This window comes from Dama dama, chromosome 17 (genome assembly GCF_033118175.1).
Source record: "Dama dama isolate Ldn47 chromosome 17, ASM3311817v1, whole genome shotgun sequence".
Taxonomy (NCBI): domain Eukaryota; kingdom Metazoa; phylum Chordata; class Mammalia; order Artiodactyla; family Cervidae; genus Dama; species Dama dama.
In genome coordinates this window covers 13,517,786-13,534,192 of record NC_083697.1, presented here as the reverse complement: position 1 = coordinate 13,534,192, position 16,407 = coordinate 13,517,786, and the positions used below count along the sequence as shown (strand labels likewise).

General features: G+C 41.7%; 1 protein-coding gene across 5 annotated transcripts in view; it reads right to left on the bottom strand.

Annotated features, from left to right (window-relative positions):
• The window catches only part of PDE5A (phosphodiesterase 5A), a 151,257-nt gene that overhangs the window by 96,186 nt on the left and 38,664 nt on the right, over positions 1 to 16,407 (bottom strand). The window lies entirely within an intron of this gene.

The window sequence follows — 16,407 nt, the reverse complement described above, 5'->3', positions numbered from 1 at the left end:
TATTATTCCAGTCCGTAACTTTGCATTTTCCAAAACTAAAATAGTACAAGAGTTGGTTGGTAGCTTTTCAGGTACAATCATGAATAAAGATGAACAAGGTAACTATTTCATGGTGAGAAGAATGCAGCCTTAGAATAAGATGACATGGGTCTGAATTCCAGCCCTCCCACTTTACAGATATGAAATATTGGGAAATTTCCTTAACTTGACCCAGTCCTTAAATCTTCCTCTGAGATGGGGATGACGATGTCAACACAAAACAGTTATTTCTGATCTCTAAAGGTTGGCAGGAAGATCCAAGTACTACTGCTATTAACTGCATAGCCTTCATTAAGTTTCTACTTTTAAATTCCTTCTTCTTAAATTAAATTTCTTCCCTTTCATTTGTCTGTTTTCATTTCCAGGCTCCAAAATGGCAAAGATACTTTTTTTTTTTTTAAAGTAGATTTCAGGTAAACTAGGTTACTGCACACCAGGCATGCACTTTAAATGTCAGCCTCTCATCTCCTCGGTAAGCATTCTTGTCTCACCTTGCTCTCATGGAGTCTACAGTCTCGGGAGGGGAAACTGAAAGAAACCAGTAAGTTGACATATAGTATGTCTAATGGGGACTAGCACAGATGCAAATAATGGTTGATAGTCAATAAAGAGGGGCAGGTAAGTAGGTAAAGGCAGCTCAGTAGGTAAAGAATCTGCCTGTTAATGCAGGAGATGCTGGTTCGATCCCTGGATTGGGAAAATCCCCTGGAGAAGGAAATGGCACCCCAATCCAGGATTCTTGCCTGGGAAATTCCATGGACAGAGGAGCCTGGTGGGCTACAGCCGCGGGGTGGCAAAGAGCCGGGCACGGCTGGGCACGGCACAGCGCAGCAGCAGTCAGAACGGACGGCTGAGGACTTCATCCTGAGACGTCACCTGAGTAAAAACCCAGAGCGGCTTCTGTGGTGCTCAGTGGCTGCCTCCCAACGCAGGGGATGTGGGTTAGATTCGGGCTGGGGAACTAAGATCCTATGTGCTGCCACTACTGAGCCTGCGTGAGCCAGCAAAAGATCCCACCTGATGCAACTGAGGCCCGACACAGCAAAAATAAATAAGTGAATATTTTAAAACAAACAAAAAAAGCCTGGTGGAGATGAGACAGTGAGCCACGTGGAGAACAAGGTGAAGGGACTTCAGACAAGGAAACAGCAAGTGCAGGGGCCCTGGGGCTGGAGCTTACCTGATTTGCAGAGAAAACAGCTGTGCTAGAGAGGACCAGCAGGGAGAGATAGCAGGTGGGATCCGAGGGGCTTTGGGGGCCGGATCATGCGGGACCTTTCTTACTTACAGCATGAAGGGGAAATCCATTGCAGGGTTTAAAGCAGGGGAGAGATGAGATCTAACAAGTTTTATAAAACACAGTTTGAGACTAGACTGCAGGAAGTCCAAGGCTTGAAGTAGGGACAGCAGTTGGGGTGGGAAAGGCTGATGTGATAATTCAGGCGCTCCATGCCGAGGCTCCAGTGGGGCAGAACTGCAGGGGGAGACCACTGACTGGCGGGAACATCAAGAGTTGTCCTGATGGCTGCATATATCCTGGGGCGGGGCATGAATTTCAGCTGAGTTTAGCCTGTAAGGAATTTAGCCTGAATGGCTGGGATGATGGACAAGTTAACTGTGATGGGGTTGAAGTACAGAGCAAGTTCAGAGGGAAGGAAGATCGGGGGTGATGTTTCAGACATGTTAAGTTTATGACACCTATTAGACATATATAGGTAGAGAAGTCAAGTAAGCAGTCGAATATATGAGTTGACATTGAAGAAACAATACAACTGCAATACAAGTTCGGTCAGCACACAAATTGTATTTAAAACCATGAGAGTAAATAAAAATCACATAAGGACTATGTATATCAGAGCAGAGGGCCCAGGACTGAGCCATTTAGCACCACTGTGATGATCAGGCAGCAGCTAAGGAGACAGAGAGGCAGAGACACAGGAGAAAAGAACTGGGGAGTATGCAGTCCTGGAAAGCAAGCGAAGACAATCTGTCCTGGAGGGAGGAATGGTCATCCACGTCACATGACACCCACAGACAGGGTGAGGTGAGGATGCGTTCTCACCACTAGCTCTTGCCCCGTGGATGCCATGCGACCCTGCAGAGTGGTTTCCATAGAGTGGGGAGGCTGAAGGTTGCGGTGGATTATGCTCCACAGAGTGGGAGGAATGGAAACGACAAACAGGGACAGCTCTTTCAAAGAGTTTAGCTCTTGTGGTCATCAGGGAAATGGTGGTCTCTGCAAGGAGATGTGCAGTCCAATGAGCATTTGGTTTTAAGATGGGAGAAATAATAGCATGTTTGTATGGGAAGGAGTATGTCAAGGCTGTATATTGTCACTCTGCTTATCTAACTTATGTGTGGAGTACATCATGAGAAATGCTGGACTGGATGAAGCACAAGCTGGAATCAAGACAGACAGTAGAAATATCAATAACCTCAGGTATGCAAATGACACCACCCTTATGGCAGAAAGCAAAGAAGAACTGAAGAGCCTCTTGATGAAAGTGAAAGAGGAGAGTGAAAAAGTTGGCTTAAAGCTCAATATTCAGAAAACGAAGATCATGGTATCTGGTCCCATCACTTCATGGCAAACAGATGGGGAAACAGTGGAAACAGTGTCAGATTTTATTTTGGGGGGCTCCAAAATCATTGCAGATGGTGACTGCAGCCATGAAATTATAAGACACTTACTCCTTGGAGAAAAGTTATGACCAACCTGGACAGCAAATTAAAAAGCAGAGACATTACTTTGCCAACATAGGTGCATCTAGTCAGAGCTATGGTTTTTCCAGTGGTCACGTATGGATGTGAGAGCTGGACCCTAAAGAAAGCTGAGAACTGAAGAATTGATACTTTTGAACTGTGGTGTGGGAGAAGACTCTTGAGAGTCCCTTGGACTGCAAGGAGATCCAACCAGTTCATCCTAAAGGAGATCAGTCCTAGGTGTTCATTGGAAGGACTGATGCTGTAGCTGAAACTCCAATACTTTGGCCACCTCATTCGAAGAGTTGACTCATTGGAAAAGACCCTGATGCTGGGAAGGATTGGGGGCAGGAGGAGAAGGGGACGACAGAGGATGAGATGGCTGGATGGCATCACCAACTCGATGGACATGAGTCTGAGTAAGCTCTGGGATTTGGTGATGGACAGGGAGGCCTGGCATGCTGCGGTCCATGGGGTCGCAAAGAGTCGGACACGACTGAGCAACTGAACTGAACTGATGCTGACAAACCAATTTGGTGGTGGAGGCGAATTTTGGTGATTCTGGACATAGAGGGAGGAGTTGCTGGGCTGTCTTTCAGAAGATGAGACGGATGAGACAGCACAATTGCGAGGCTGACCTTTGCTATTTCACAAACGGTTAAAGTCAAAGGGGAATCAGAGGGAACTTTCCCTGATGGTCCAGTGTTTGGACTCTGAGCTTCCAATGCAAGGGCATAGGGTTCTGTCTTGGTTGAGGAACTACAATCCCACATGCTACTGGGCCAAAAAAATTTTTTAATTTAAAAAAAAAAAAAAAAAAAAAACAGCAAAACCCCAAAACCCTAAACATTTTTTTTCCCATTTATTTTTATTAGTTGGAGGCTAATTACTTTACAATATTATAGTGGGTTTTGTCATACATTGATATGAATCAGCCATAGAGTTACACGTATTCTCCATCCCAATCCCCCCTCCCACCTCCCTCTCCACCCGATCCCTCTGGGTCTTCCCAGTGCACCAGCCCCGAGCACTTGTCTCATGCATCCCACCTGGGCTGGTGATCTATTTCACCCTTGATAATACACATGTTTCAATGCTGTTCTCTCAAAACATCCCACCCTTGCCTTCTCCCACAGAGTCCAAAAGTCTGTTCTGTACATCTGTGTCTCTTTTTCTGTTTTGCATATAGGGTTATCGTTACCATCTTTCTAAATTCCATATATATGCATTAGTATACTGTACTCGTCTTTATCTTTCTGGCTTACTTCACTCTGTATAATGGGCTCCAGTTTCATCCATCTCATTAGAACTGATTCAAATGAATTCTTTTTAATGGCTGAGTAATATTCCATGGTGTATATGTACCACAGCTTCCTTATCCATTCGTCTGCTGATGGGCATCTAGGTTGCTTCCATGTCCTGGCTATTATAAACAGTGCTGCGATGAACATTGGGGTGCACGTGTCTGTTTCAGATCTGGTTTCCTCAGTGTGTATGCCCAGAAGTGGGATTGCTGGGTCATATGGCAGTTCTATTTCCAGTTTTTTAAGAAATTTCCACACTGTTCTCCATAGCAGCTGTACTAGTTTGCATTCCCACCAACAGTATAAGAGGGTTCCCTTTTCTCCACACCCTCTCCAGCATTTATTGCTTGTAGACTTTTGGATAGCAGCCATCCTGACTGGCGTGTAATGGTACCTCATTGTGGTTTTGATTTGCATTTCTCTGATAATGAACGATGACACTCTCCGACATAAATCACAGCAGGATCCTTTATGACCCACCTCTCAGAATATTGGAAATAAAAGCAAAAATAAACAAATGGGACCTAATTAAACTTAAAAGCTTTTGCACAACAAAGGAAACTATAAGCAAGGTGAAAAGACAGCCCTCAGATTGGGAGAAAATAATAGCAAATGAAGCAACAGACAAAGGATTAATCTCAAGCAACTCCTGCAGCTCAATTCCAGAAAAATCAATGACCCAATCAAAAAATGGGCCAAACAACTAAACAGACATGTCTCCAAAGAAGACATACAGATGGCTAACAAACATGAAAAGATGCTAAACATTTTTTTTTTTACTTAAAAAAGAAAGAAAAAATAAAAAGGGAGGGGGGAGGCAGTAATCTAGAGGGTATAAAGTCAGATACAGGAGTGGGGAAAAGAGATGGGGAAGTGCTCTGTGGAAGGACTCCTCTAAATGCTCTATTTTTCACTGAAATAGTAAGCAAGATCACCACTCAAAGTGGGGACGGGGACACACCATTGAGATCCAAGGAGAGAGGAGAAAGTAATAGTAAAACAACATACACACCCACTGCCCCCCAAAGAGTTAACTGTTTTCATCCCCACAAACCAATTCTCTCTTTTGCATGTTCTATTTTTAGGAAATATCATAATTCTCCCTCATTACATCTACCTAAAAAACCTAGAAAGTATTCTACATTCTTCCTTCCACTTAACCCTCCATCAAATCAATCCCTCACCCCCATAAACAGAGGTGTAACAAGTTCACTGCTAGTCTGGATTATGTAAACTCCTTACCAACTGCCCTGCTTCCAGACAGAACCTTCTCTGCCTATGAACAAATATGGAAATCAAAATCTATGAAGTGTCAAATTATGTGGCTCTGGGTTAGAGTATAAACAAAGGAAACTGTTCATCCTTAATGCTGTGGCCACACAGATCTTTAAATGATAGCAAATGTTTCCTGGCTTAAAAAATAAAATAAAATCCAGCACCTCATTTGCATGGCAATCTGAGGACTCTTTGTGACCTTGCCTCGGCCTGCCTGCATGGCCTCATCTCCAGTCTATACTCAAGCAAACTCTGTGCTGAGTACTGGACACATTGCTTCCAATCTTGATCCATGAGGGAGGAAGAAAATGAGGTGTAGAGAGATAACAGATAATAAAGATACCCCAGTAGGTATTTTCCCATGGGGATTAAGAAGCCAAGCACTTAAGCTACATGCAGTGATCTCAAGAAGACTTGCATTTGTGACATAGTGTTTTAAGACTTTTAATACCTCCGTCATTTGCCATAGCTCAAACAGCAGGAATCTTCCTCTTGTCTCCTAGTCTTCCTCTTCTACGGAGAAGGGAATTGCAACCCACTCCAGTATTCTCGCCTGGAGAATTCCTTGGACAGAAAAGCCTGGCCTGCTATGGTCCATGGGGTTACAAAGAGTCGGACACGACTGAAGTGACTTAGCATGCATGCATGCTTCCTCTTCTGATTCCACTTTCTCTGACTCAAGCCAGTGTGGAAGCGCACACATACCAACTCGCCACATTTTTAAAAACTCTTATCTGTGTTGCCTCTGGTAGATATTATATTTTAGTACATGAAAGGCTGAAAAACAATAATTTGTAAGATTTTTTTTTTTTAACTGAAGTATAGGTGACTTATGTTTCAGGAGTACAGCAAACTGATTTACTTATATACAAATACGTTCTTTTTCAGATTCTTTTCCATCACAGATTATTAGAAGATACTGAATATAGTTTCCTGTGCTACATAGTAGGTCCTTGTTGTTTAAGATATTATTTTATTTTCTTAATATTTTTATTTATTTATTTGCTGAATTGGGTCTTAGCTGTGTCAGGCGAGAACTTCTGCTGTGCATAAGGACTCTCCAGCTGTGGTGCACGCCTCAGCAGCTGTGGGTTACAGTCTCAGTCGCTCCACACCAGGTGGGATCTTGTTCCCTGGCCAGGGACTGAACCTGCTTCCCCTGCATTCCAAGGTGGATTCTTAACTGCTGGACCACCAGGGAAGTCCCTAAGATACTATTTTAATTAACAAGTAGACCTCCTCCTTTGTCATCTGGCCAGTTTTAAGGAAAGATACTAAAGCCGCAAAATACACTTGGAACATCTGGTGGTTTCACAGTATGTCCACATGCCCTTTGACATTCTTCTCTTCAAGAGGTGAAGCCTCACTGCCCTCCTCCCGCGTCTGGATTTGATGCCTGGCCTCTTTTCTTTTTTTGTATTTATTTATTTGGCTACATCAGGTCTTAGCTGCAGAACATGTGAACTCTAGTTGCAGCAGGGAAACTCTTAGTTGCGGCATGTGAGATCTAGTTCCCTGACCAAGGATCGAACCCAGGCCTTCTGTACTCGGAGTGTGGAGCCTCAGCCCCTGGACCACCAGGGAAGTCCCTGATGCCTGGCTTCTAATGAGTAGTTAGTTACTATGAGGCAAAAGTGAGCGACTCTGGGGACTGGATCATCCCAGCCGCTGCCGATTCCCCCTTGTTCGCTCCCTGCCACGTGCTGAGGACATGGAGTGACTTACAGAAAAGCCTGCTGCCGGGGCAGGCAGCCCTCTGGGAAGGGCTCGCTCAAGCAGGAGGCAGGCGGCCCCGAGGCATCCTGAGTGCAGCCACGGGCTGGGAACCTGGGCCGGAGCCACCCAGCTTGCTGGGCGCCTCTGGCCTTCCTGAACCACCGAAACTGGGATAATAGAGGCTGCTGTTCAAATCACTAAGCTTAGAGTGATTTGTTACTAAGCAAGAGGTCAATATCACCCTCATGACCACCAACTAATTAGTATTAATCAATGGATCTGGAATCCTAAATCCAGACCATTTTCACTTTACTTCACCAAGTGATGCCAAAAAAAAAAAAGCACAAGGATGATTATGGTTCAAAAAATTTTAAATATCATCTCTTACAGTTTAATTTGAACTTTGCATAGAATATTAATTTCCACTTTATGGTAGAAGAGAAATAAGTAGGAACTTTTAGATGTGGATTTAATAAGAAGGAATATAAAATACATAGTTTATAAAGCTATAATCTTAGCTTTTAGATGGATACACATGTTTGTATATATACCTACTGATAGCAGCCATGTTACTGACAACTATCTTAACTCTTTAAGAATGCTTAAAAATTAAGAATGCATGAAAATTATTTAATAATAAAAATCCATCCCAAGGTCTAATTATGTGGCTCTGGGTCAGAAGTTATACAAAGAAATTACGCATATCTGCAATTGGTTCCAGACCTCTACTAGTTATACTTCAGGATCTATATAAAACATCTCAAAATTAAACTTATAAATGCTCTATCAAACTTAAAATGAAGTGCGAGAATGATTTTTCTAAAAGTACAACGAAGATAAACCTCATATTGAATAAAACACAACATTTGCTCGGAACCAAATTTTCTGAGCATCCACAATAAAATTTGGGTAAATACAGCCTACCATTAACTTAATATTCAGTCTCAAGCGTTTATTCCCTCTTCTCCTGGATCAGCAGTGTGGCCCCAGGGGTCTAACCTATTAGTACTATACTGTTCCTCTGATACTCTTAAGAAATGTTTTTTCCTTAGGAAAATGGTCACCATCTTATTTGTAAAATACACTTGTTCATTATTTAAAGGCCAGTGTGGACAAAGGAAAAGAAAAGATCATCAACATCAAGATAGCAAGTCTGGAACCAACGGAAACTTTTCAGAGTATTTTTGTTTTGTTTCTAAAACAAAGCTATGAGAAAATATCACAGGGGAATAAGTGCAATGGACATTTTAAAATTTTTTTAAAAAATATATAACCAGCCAATTCTTTAGGACTAAAATAGATCTAGATCCACTGCCCATCTACAATTAAACTCTCCTTATTCGTGTAGCTGTGTTTTCATCCAGGCTGATTTGGAAATGTAGGATTATGTATAAAGCTCTAGCATTTATTTTTCCAAGCTTACACGTCCAATTTAAGAAAAGCTCAGTTGGCAGTGCAAGCAGGACGTCATAGGCAAGTATCTAGCCTGCCTCCACCATCTCCCAGCTTCCTCTCTCAAGGCTGTGGGATAAACACAGCAGAGATCTGCTCTATGAAACCACAGCTTTCATCCTTCCTCCGTGATTTCTCTGGCTCTCAAAATCCAGACTTTCAACTTATGTACTGAATATTGAACTTATTTAACATCTGTCCTGTTACCTTGTATTGATATTTAATTTTTGATAAAAAGTCTTCTCAATGAAACCAAAAAAAAATTTTTTAAGTATCTTCCTTGCTTCATTAAAAAAAAAAAAAAAAAAAACTCATTGCCTAGACCAGTGCCTTACATATTACAATGGTTCAACAACTGCTTTTAAGATAAGATCATTCAGGAGGGGATGACCCCGGCCCCATCACTTCATGGCAAACATGGGGAAACAGTGGCAAACTTTGTTTTTGGGGCTCCAAAATCACTGCAGATGGTTACGGCAGCCATGAAGTTAAAAAATGATTACTTCTTGGAAGGAAAGTTATGACCAACCTGGACAGCATATTAAAAAGCAGAGACATTACTTTACCAACAAAGGTCCATCTAGTCAAAACTATAGTTTTTCCAGTGGTCATGTATGGATGTGAGAGTTGGACCATAAAGAAAGCTGAAGGGTGCTGAAGAATTGATGCTTTTGAACTGTGGTGTTGGAGAAGACTCTTGCGAGTCCGTTGGACTGCAAGGAGATCCAACCAGTCCATCCTAAAGGAGATCAGTCCTGGGTTTTCATTGGAAGGACTAATGTTGAAGATGAAACTCCAATACTTTGGCCACCTGATGCGAAGAGCTGACTCATTTGAAAAGACCCTGATGCTGGAAAAGATTTAAGGCAGGAGGAGAAGGGGACGACAGAGGATGAGATGGTTGGATGGCATCACCGATTCAATGGACATGAGTTTGAGTAGGCTTCGGGAGTTGGTGATGGACAGGGAGGCCTGGCATGCTGCAGTCCATGGGGTCGCAAAGAGTCAGACACGACTGAGCGACTGAATTGAACTGAGAATATTTTAAACGAGCAGATAAAGTCATGTAGCCTAAGTTTTGGAAAATACTTACTTTTGTATATTGCACTTATATTTACACATCTGATTCCATTAATGCTTTACTTAACGATTTTCAGCATGCAACAAATCTCTCTGACTCATCAAAATATTTATATCATAAAAATCTCATAAAATTAGCTGATATGTTTTGAAATTTTTCGGGCTTCTTTTAAAAGTTATAAACAGTTAGATATAAACAGTTATAATATCAATATAAAATAAAGTTAGATATAACAGTTATATATACAGTTATATATAAACAGTTAGATAGCTAAAAATGCTCCTTTATCACACTGCAAAAAAAAAAATATATCATAAATATTTTATCATGGCTGTTACATTTGCACCAAAGAATTATGTCATCAAGTACATAACATAACTCAAGATGATAACATAAACTCAAGATGATAAAAACAGAGGAGAATAAAAGCTCTGATTCCAAATTAGATTTCTACTTAACAACCGGAGTCGACATGCAACCAAGAGAAAACAGGTGTCAGCCTAACCTGACATTACTGGATATAATCTCCACCTCAGATCAATATGAATGTTTTCTAGAACTTGCATTATTTCACAATGTCCTGGCTTCTACCTCACTGATGCAGCCATTATAAAACAAAGCACTCATCTCCACACGCCATAACAAGCAATACTTCAAGAGAGGGTAGTATTTCAGGAATAGATCAGCTGAGCTAGAGAGAAAGAGTTGAGTTTCCCTGCTGCTGCTGCTAAGTCACTTCAGTCGTGCCCGACTCTGTGCAACCCCACGGACAGCAGCCCACCAGGCTCCCCTGTCCACGGGACCCACTGGGCGAGAATACTGGAGTGGGTTGCCATTTCTTCCTCCTGAGTTTCCCTACGCTTCTTTACTAAACATAAAAGAACCACCTACTTATAGTAATAACTAATGCATGTGACAAAAATTAAAAAATGGATCCAAGCGCCCAGGTCTGAAAAATCTTGTGTTAAGCCTAAAAGAAATTTAACCGCAGCTCTAAAATTCACACACTTGCTGCAAATGTTTTCATGATGTTTCCTGTGCATGTCACAGAGCACACTCACCCAGATTCACATGAACCATGCTCCTGCAACTCATATCCCTGTAAAACATATCTTCGTGTTCACTGGCGGTATTACTCCTAATACATTACAAAGGACCTCTGACCCCTCCTTCTCCCCACCCCCACCTGCTCCCTTTCTTCTCTCTCTCTTTTTTTTCCAATTTAAAAAAAGTCTGTCGGCAGAGCGGTTTCAACACAACTTTGTAGCGTTCTCCTTGTCTCCACCTTCAAGCCCTGCTTCTACATGATCACATATCACATCAGGGAACTTCCCACCCCCAAATCAAAAGTAATCTAAACATCTACTGCAGCAGCTCAAGAAAACAACGAGGTAGAAGAAAGAGAGTGCAGTCATCGTCCACAGTGGAATTTTAAAAACCCTCTTGTCTAGGTTTCAATTTCAGAACTGCCAGGTTTTAGTTGTGTGACTTCGGCCAAGTTCCCTCAATGTCCCGTATCTCAGTTTTATCTGCTGTAAGTGGGAATAAAACAATGACCACCTCCTCTGGTCGCGACAAAGATTTAAACGAATTAACATGCGTCAGGTCCTCAGAACAGTTCCCACAGGACAAGGAGTTATTCCCCAAGTCCCACCCACACTGTTCCTCAAACCGTTTAGACTGGCTCTTTTCTCTCCCTTGACCCCTTTACTTTTTCTCTTCATTCACTTTCTCTAGCCAATAGTTCTATGACCTTTCCCAAATAAATTATTTTAGCTTCTTCTAGCTTTTCCAGTCCGCTCCCTACCACCACCACCCTTTGCCCATTAACCGCACTGTCTTAGAAGGGAGTATACAGAGAAGGAAAGGTTGTAAGCATTTATCCTCTATGACTTAAAAAAAAATTCTCTCACAGAAGTTTTAGGAATATCTATGATCTTGACTTCCAAAAAGGCATTGCATTATTACACTTACAATTGTAACACTAATGAAAAGAACTCCTGAAAATGTTTAATTAGTTGAAATATTTCACAAGAAGAGAGGCAGATGAAGTGATTACATATTTTACTGAATCTTAAAAATCTTCCTGAATATTCTGGACTATGTTGTAGTTCAGACTCTAGTATTCAGTATTCAATTGCTCCTTTCAATCAGCTCTGCAGAGCTGGTACCGTAAGAAATTGGGGGTCACTAAAAGGTGCCAAGACATTTTATAAACAATCAATAATCACATTTCATCTTCAGTTCCTTGGTAAATAGTTGGAGCCAGCGTCAGCTTACTCGATACAACTGCACTAACACAAAGAGAAGAAACCAAATTTACATTGCCTCATTTATGAGCAAAAACAATGAAAAGTATCTTTCTTTGAAGCTTAGCGTTTGTTAGAGGGTAACAGTCCAGTCAGGAACTGTGCTGGCTGTCATTTGATCCCAGCTGACTGGTTATTATGTGGCTGATGACCTCTTCATCCTTTTTTTCTCATGAAAGTTCCACGCCTCCTTTAAACAAATGACAGCTGACATTTATTGATCACTTCCCGTGTGCCAGGAACTATGTCAAGCCCTTTGCATGAACAAACACATTTAATCTTTACAACAACCCTCTGAGGTAGGTAGGTCCTTTTACAACCCTCATTTAGCAGATGAGGAAACTGAAGATCCAGGGATTAATCAATTCTATCCTGGTTTCTCATCAAGGAAGTGTTGAAGATGGGATTCAAGCCCAGAGCGAGCAATCGTAACAACTACTCCCCAAAGCCCTACTGGGACTCTCCCATTGTGATTTAAAAAGCTTCGTGAGAGAAAGGGCACTTTTCTATTGTATGTACACAACAGCAAACATTGCCCCCAGTTTGTTTATGTAGCTATAAATCTAAAGATAATTTTGGAATTCGTACAGTTCATCTTCTTAGTAGTTCTGGGTCAGCTAAATGACTTTTTATACCACAACCAAGCTGAGAGTATGACTGTTTTTCTGACTGTTTCTCTTCATTCCTTTTTTTCTGAAGGAATAATTCTCACAGGAAATAATTTCAAACCCAGCAGTGTGAGCGTGGGAGGCAAGGGCAAAGAGTGGGGAGGGTCAGCAAGATGTTTAAAAAGCTGCGTCTGGAAACCTTCCCATCAGCAAAGTTACTAAGACGCCAGTGAAGTCACTGAAAACTTTTATCTCATGAAATGTTCTGTGTGAATAAGCTTTTGTGAAAACCAGTGAGAGCTCTGTCTTCTCATCAAATCATCGCAGGGTAAAACAGAGACAGCAGGGGAGGAGGGAGGGGCCTGGAGGCAGGCAATGCCGAGAATGCTGAGTAATTCAGCAGAAATCTCAGGGGGAGCTCTGGACAGTCACACTCTGGGGACCTGTGGCTGAACCCACTTTACGCAGGTCTGTAAGCGAGCAGACGGCCCGTGGCTGTGAGCCAGGTTATTTACTCACGTAATCCAATTTAAGGGCTAACACTTTCAAAAATTGACAACACCACGTGTTGCCTAGGATGTGAAGCAACTAGAACTCTCATATACATCACAGGTGAAAAAGCATATGGCACAGTCACTTTGGAAAGGACTTTGGAAGTTTCTTATAGAATTCAACAAACACCCAACACACGACCTGGAAATACCCCTCCTATATATGTACCCAAGAGAAGTGAAAATATGTCCACAAAAAGACCAGTATGCAAACATCAACAGTGCGTCTTCTTTTAAGAGACAAAAACTGGAAACAACTCAAAAGTCTATCAACGGATGAACAGATAATCAAATTGTGGCACATCCACACCCCGGAATAATCACTCAGCAATAAAAAAAGGAACACACTGCTTATACACGCAAGAATGCGGATGAACCACAAGCATGACACCAAGTGAACGAAGGCAGACACACAAGACCACATACTGTATGACTCCACTTACATGACGTGCATGACATTCTAGAAAAGGCAAGATACCAGCGACAGGAAACAGGTCAGGGACTGTCGGCAGCGGGGGGTTGAGGGAGGAGGAGTCAACTACAGGGGGTGCAGGGAAATATATGAGGGGACAGGAATGCTTTGCATCTTTTAAAAATTTATTATTATTGTTATTTATTTGGCTGCACTGGGATCTTAGCTGTAGCACGTGGATCTAGTTCCCCGACCAAGGATCAAATTCTAGCCCCCTGCACTGGGAGCACAGTCTTAGCCATGGGACCACCAGGGAAGTCCCAAATGTTTTGTATCTTGATGACAGTGATGGTTACAGGACTGTACATGCATCTCTTAAAAACTCATCAAACTATACACTTTAAATGAGTGAATTTGATTACCTAACTTGCACATCAGTGCAGCAGGGGGTTTTGTTACTGTTGTTTTAGTTTAAGCAACCCACTCCAGTATCCTTGCCTGGAAAATTCCATGGATGGAGGAGCCTGGTGGGTTACAGTCTATGAGGTCACAAAGAGTCGGACAAGACTGAGCAACTTCATTTTCACTTTCCTCACTGGCAGTTACAAAGACAAAAACATGTGTATCCAGAGGATGCTCTCTTGCAGAAAGGCAATCTCTTCACCCTGGTGATTTTGTTGCATATTCTCATGGATTCCCTCAATCCTCAGTGTTCATGTAACTTTGAAAGAGACGTTTAACCAGAGCATGATTTGGGCTGTCTCCTGACCCGTACAAAGTTGTTTTTCAGGCCATGGTTTTGAAACATAAACTAAAAGCTGAACATCACCTTCTTAAGTGCACATAATACATCCTTGGTTTATAACTAGGGCAGCCAGATAAAACATAGGATGTCCGGTCAAATTTAACTTTAGATGAATAACAAATGGTTTTTTAGTATAACAATATCCCCAATATTGCATAAGATATGCTTTGCATTTCCTTTATCTGGCAATCCAATTAAAGAACACCACTGGTCCATGCACGGTCTTTTCAATTTCATTTATTCATTCACAATGAATTAGCTAATTATTTAATCTCATATATATGTTTTAGCTGCAGGTATTTTTAGTAATCATGGCTGTAACTACCTTCTTAAGAAACCACGTGGCAACTCTAAGGCCCTGAGAAGGTATTCAGAAGGCTGAGAAGTTACTGACCTAGGAGCCTGTTCATCAAGCTGTGACTGCAGGCTGGGTGCACCAGCACCAACTCTGCTTGTGGAACAGGCTTTCTCTCAGGGCTCACCTAGACTACTGAACTCAGAACCTGCATCTTAAGATTCCACGTGCACATTCCTGTTTTGAAGTGAAGTGAAGTCACTCAGTCGTGTCTGACTCTTTGTGACCCCATGGACTGTAGCCTACAGGGCTCCTCCATCCATGGGATTTTCCAGGCAAGAGTACTGGAGTGGGGTGCCATTTCCTTCTACAGGGGATCTTCCCAACCCAGGGATTGAACCCAGGTCTCCCACATTGTAGGCAGACGCTTTACTGTCTGAGCCACAAGGGAAGCACTGATTAATTTATTTATTAAAAAAAAATTTTTTTTTTCTTCTTTTTTTTTTCCCACTTATTTTTATTAGTTGGAGGCTAATTACTTTACAATATTGTAGTGGTTTTTGCCATACATTGACATGAATCAGCCATGGATTTACATGTGTTCCCCATCCCGATCCCCCCTCTCACCTCCCTCCCCATCCCATCCCTCTGGGTCATCCCAGTGCACCAGCCCTGAGCACTTGTCTCTTGCATCCACCCTGAATTGGCGATCTGTTGGAAGCACTGATTTAGAAGGCTGTGTTTCAGGAAAATTCCCAAGGACATATGTAGCGGGGATCCAAGGGAAATTGACTTAAAGTACAGAAACTCCTTATGAGAATATTTTAAAAGTTCAGGCATTACTTCAAGATCTGAATCATGGTACAGTACAGGTAGCAGAATGAAATTGAAAGAAAGAAACGGAAATGGGAAACGCTAATAGAAAAACAATCTATGGAACTTGGGAAAGACTGGATGGGCTTCCCAGGGGGCTCAGTGGTAAAGGACCCACCTGCCAATGCAGGAGAGGAGATGCAGGTTCCACCCTGGGTCAGGAAGATCCCCTGGAGGAGGGTACGGCAACCCACTCCAGTATTCTTGCCTGGAGAATCCTGCGGACAAGGAGCCTGGAGGACTACAGTCCATGGGGTCGCAGGAGTCCGACGGTAACAACAACTGTGGTTTTAGAATTTCTAAATGCTCCACAGGTGATTCTATTTGCAGCCAAGGTTAAGAACCACAAATAGGAGCTCTTTCAATCTATTTTTTTCTTCTTTCAATCTATTTGTTTTCACTTAGAGATGATTTCCAACCCTGGCTACACTTTAGAATTATTTGAGGATCTTTAAAAATGTATCAGTATCTACACACTGCCCTTAGAGATTCTGATTTAATTTGTTACTTTTTAGAAGTTCCACAGTTGTTAGTAATGTGCAGGCAGGGCTGAGAATACTCACCTGAAGCATTCAGTTTACATGATCATTTATTAACTTTTTTTTTTCAAATAAATGTAAAATGAAGAGAGAATTCAGTGTTTACAGAATCCAACCTATTTTCATTTGCTTGTTATAATTTCACAATAAATTTTTCTTGGAGTTAGCTACAATTTCCATTTTTTTCAAAACCTCATTTTGAATAAAAAATAAAATCAGTTGATGACCATTGAGATTGGATAACCATTTATGATATAAGCATTATTCACGTGTTCAAAATATAACATGAAATAAATTGATTATAATCACAACCACAATTATATATCTTAGGATAGAGTAAGGTCCTCAGGAAACAGGGGTAAAAAAAATTGTATGTCTAAAATGTATTTCTATGTCAAAGTAAATAATCAGGATATAATTCTATTACTAAAGTCTAAATAAAAAA